Source organism: Coffea eugenioides, chromosome 11 (assembly GCF_003713205.1).
Source record: "Coffea eugenioides isolate CCC68of chromosome 11, Ceug_1.0, whole genome shotgun sequence".
NCBI lineage: Eukaryota > Viridiplantae > Streptophyta > Magnoliopsida > Gentianales > Rubiaceae > Coffea > Coffea eugenioides.
This window is the reverse complement of record NC_040045.1, coordinates 3,257,927-3,262,822: the sequence shown is the minus strand read 5'-3', so window position 1 is coordinate 3,262,822 and position 4,896 is coordinate 3,257,927. Positions and strand designations below refer to the sequence as shown.

General features: G+C 36.0%; 1 non-coding gene across 1 annotated transcript; it reads right to left on the bottom strand.

Annotated features, from left to right (window-relative positions):
- Positions 1-473: 473 nt before the first annotated feature.
- Positions 474-580, bottom strand: LOC113754650. The gene has a single exon (XR_003465328.1). It is a non-coding gene; the product is annotated as a small nucleolar RNA R71 (small nucleolar RNA).
- Positions 581-4,896: the final 4,316 nt, after the last annotated feature.

The following is a 4,896-nucleotide window of genomic DNA, read 5'->3' as shown; positions in this document are numbered from 1 at the left end:
AATAAAGAAGGCATACACCACAAGAGAAAGAAGAATAACAGCAACATATTGAGGAAATATCTATTGAATTTCCTTTTAAAAAAGAAATGATAGAAACAATACAAATAGGTGAACTCTTAAAGATTTTGCTCTACCGGAGATGCAAGGGTTACAAAAGAGCATAGCAAGGCTTACGGTAAATGCTAACAATTTTGAAATTAAGCGATCACTTATTCAAATGATTCAACAATCTCAATTTGGAATTAATGCCATAGAGGACCTAAATGCATATTTGGTTACATTTTTTGGAAATATGCTATATAATTAAAATGAATGGAGTGAGTAAGGGTGCTATTAGACTAAAGTTGTTTCCATTTTCTTTGCATGATAAAACTAAAGTTTGATTGCGTTCTCATGGTCCAAATACTTTCACCACATGGGATGATTTATTTAGAACATTTTTGAATAAATATTTTTCTTTGGGTAAAACAATTAAACTTAGAATAGATATAACTAGTTTTAACCAACAAGAGGGTGAATCATTGTATGAAACTTGGCAGAGATTTAGAGATTTGCTACGAAAATGTTCACACCATAGACTGCCCGATTGGTTTATTGTCCAAAATTTCTATAATGACTTATCTTTTCCGACTAAAACTACAATTGATGCAGCCATAGATGGAGTTTTAATGGGTAATCACCCCAAGAAACTCAAAATTTGATAAAGAAGATGACAGCAAATAACTATCAATGGGCGAATGTGTGAGGTAACTCTAAACGGCAAGCAGGTATGATTGAAATAGATACTCTTAATATGTTGAGTGGCCAAATGAACAATGTAGTCAAATTGTTAAGCAAACAAACCAGAATTGGTTCTAGGTCTACAACTAATGTAGGTGTTGCTTGTTGTAATATACGTGGAGGTGAGTATGATACTAACATTTGTGTTGAAAGTAAACAGGTACAATTTGTGAATAATTATAATCGGACTATTCAAAATAACCCCTACTCCAACACGTATAACCCGAGGTGGAGAACCATCCAAAATTTAGATGGAAAGATCAAGAAAGGCAACAAAGACCAAATAATCCACTGGAATTCCAACCAAAACAACCAAATATGGAGAACAAATTGGCTTGGAAGATGGCAATTAAAAAACTAGCCAATGTGTCCAATGATAAAATTGATAAGTTAGCTAGTGCGACCACCCAAAGATTCGAAAGAATTGAGGGTAGAATGGACCAATTTACAACTATGTATAAAAATATTGAGATCCAAATAGGTCAAATTGCCAACTCTATTAATAATAGGAGCCAAGGAGAGTTATTGAATAAAACAGAGGTGAATCCGAAGGACCATGTTAAAGTCATTACTCTTCATAGTGGTAGACAATCAGAAGATCCTCTATTGGTGGAAAGTAAGAGGAAAAATGAGAGTGAAGAAAAAAAATGAGAGGAAAGACTAAGAGGCAAGTGTGGGAGAGAAGAGTAGAGAAAATGAAGTTGTTGATCATCCTTCATCTTCCTCTATTGTTCCCATCCCTTCGGCTGTGCCATTCCCTCAAAGGTCGAAGTCAAATAAGCTTGACAAGGATTTTAAAAAATTTGTTAAAATTTTCAAACAATTACACATTAATATCCCTTTTGTCGATGCTATTTTGTAGATTCCTTCATATGCTAAATTTCTCAAGGAGATTATGACTCAGAAGAAAAAATTAGAGGATTGCGAAATGATTGCATTAATCGAGGAGTGTAGTACCATTATATAAACAACCTACTACCGAAGTTGAAGGGTTCGGGGAGTTTTTCTATACCATGCACCATTGGTAACATTGAATTTTTTAAAACATTATGTGATCTTGGTGCAAGTGTATCATTAATTCTTTTGATTGTGGCTAGACAATTAGGTTTGCATGAACTCAAACGGACTAATATTACTCTACAGTTAGCCGATAGATCTATTAGATATCCATTGAAAATGTTGGAGAATGTGTTAAAAAAATACAAAAATTTATCATTCCTGTAAATGTTGTGGTGTTAGATATGGAGGTAAACATATCTATACTAATTATTCTTGGTAGACCATTTTTGACAAATGTAGGTATTATTATTGATGTTAAAAATGACCAACTTAATTTTCAAATAGGTGAGAAAGAGGTAGAATTTAGTTTGAATAATATAAAAGAATATCCTTCTTTCACCGATCATACTTGTTCAATTGGCACTATTAACAAATTAACACTGGAATGGAGTCAAGTCAATCTTGGATTGGATCCTCTTGCAATGTGCTTGGTGTATTTAGGATGGCAAGAGGAAGATAATGACGAAATTGAAGAATTGACCCAATATTTAGATGTTCAACCACCATATAGAAGAGGACATGTGTATGAGAGTTTTAGGTTGGGAAAAGAACTTCCAACGCCTTCACAGATTGAAGCTCTAAATCTTGAACTCAAACCACTTCCTAGTCATCTCAGGTGTATGAGTTTTTTTGAACTAATGAAACTTTACCGGTGATTGTTAGTGCTTATCTAAATGAGGAGCAAAGGAAAAAGTTACAAAGAGTTCTAAGGAAGCACAAAAAGGCTATTGGATGGACCATCTCAGACATTCAAGGAATAAGCCCTTCTATTTGTATGCACCGCATTCTCCTGGAGGATAATTGCAAACCGGTGGTAGAATTGTAAAAAAGACTCAATCCGAATATGAAAGAGGTGGTAAAATTGAAAATTATCAAATGGCTTGAAGCAAGTATGACGTGCGCGGGGTATACATATATAATTAAACTCATCCACAATCAAAATTTACATTTATAACATCCTAAATACCCCACACGAGATTTTTCGCAAGTATACGAATCGTGAGCAAATATAGGGTATTAAGGGCCGATCCCACAAGGAAGAGTGACAATTACCGATGTTTTTCGAACTCCTTTATTATCTAGACTACCATAAATATAAAATTAATGAAAATAACACTAGAAAGCTCCTAGAGATATGGAATTCCTTACTACTCTTGCAAATGAGATTATCTGTGACGGCCCCACCTCCTCCTAGGGCGAACCAAAGGATTCGGTGGACCGCCTGCCCAACTTTCGCCAGGACTCACTCACTCGCATCAATTAAAATAAGGTGCAATCTCAATAATAAACGAAATAACGGTTCCCAAGTTTGGAACATACGAATACATTCATTTCTATCCCAATCATCCATACAGTCCCAAATACATCAAAAGAGTTAAGTTCTCAGTACATTCAATCCTAATCGAGTGACTAGTGCGAGTACAATTACAAAATTCAAAACAACTAGACTACGCTAGTCTATACACGTCTCACGCCTCGCTCGTACCCCTGTAAGGAAAACAAATGGCGTGGTATGAGCTAAAAGCCCAGTGAGGTTCCAAATAGCAAATTGACCATTATTTATAAGTACAAGTTTTCGATATAGCCAAGTAACGAGCATGAAGAGTTCATAAAAGTGAGCAATAACACTTCAAGTAGAAATCTCAAAATGAGCGAGTGTAAAAGTTTTTCAAAATAAACAATAATCCAATAAGCAATAATCATTTCGAAGCATAAGGATACGGATGGCTCTCAGGAGTCAACTTCCATTCATCATCAGGAGCTTGATCACATAGTAGTTGACACTCCGTCAACTTTCAAGTAAAGGAACCAATCCAGTAGAGTACCACTTAACTACTCTCCGTCCACCATTCAAACCCCCTACTGGGCCCAAAATCCTCAAGAAACACTGGTGGTAATACTCGAGTATACCGATTAGTCAAGGAGATATCACTCCACTCGACAATCAAGAGACCCAGGGTTCGTTATCCAATCGATCAAGCCCTTGCCGGCTCGACTCGAGTAACTTGCCGCAGGATTTCTGGAATTCCAGGAAGTGCGCACAACATGAACAAGTATATCAATTCAATTTCAACAATAAACAAGTATATATCAAATAAGGGCAAGTGCGATAAAGTACACTCTTGCCCGATCAAGCTAATCATATATCATTTAATCATATTGATCAAGTATTGGAAACAAGTGTCCAGTTCAATCAGGTATTTGGAAGCACTCACCAAAATGAAGTGCCCCTAGTAATCACGTCTGGGTTATACTCCGGGTTCGGAGTCCAAATCTGTGATAAAACTCAATTTGAGAACTTTGAAACATGAACTTAGACGTTTCGTTCAATAAGAATCAAGAAATGGAAATTCACTTGGAGAATATTCGTGAAACACTCGCTCGCTTTTCAAACTATATAACTTTGTAACATTTATACTTGGAAATGCCATTTGAGTCGAAAGTACAAGGAAAACGTATTCCTAGTAATCATAGTTATATTTCTCAAGGGTACAAGTTCGACCAAATCCTTACTTATACAGCTCGGTAAAAGAAGACGCAAATATCCTAGATGATTCAAGTAGTAGTCACTCTTAACCCTTACTTAAGTCGCAAGTATATTTCTCTAATCCTCGAGCGTAAATTTGGGCAGCATGCCCTTTGTATTTTCCTATTTCCAGCCATTTATGACTTCATTATTTCCCTCAAACAAACCCAAGTTTATACACAACACAAATTCATTTCAATAGCTGTTCCATAGGCTCAAGACAATACAAGGACAAAAATCAAACTAATAACAAGTGCGGAAATGAAATTTAACAAAAGACAGATTTGACGGGTTTTTTTTGCGGAATGGACACATCCGAGGCTACACTTATTGGATTGGGCTGAAACTTATACCGTTTCGAAGCTAAGGGAAAGGCCTACAACTTTCATGAAGATCACTTAGTCAAATTTTCAGTGTAACCCAGTCAAATTCCCAATTCACAGAACCAACTTCCAACTAACCGGCTAGTTAACCGTACTACATTTAAATGACCATATCTCAGACTACCAAAGTCCGTTTAAGGCGTTCTT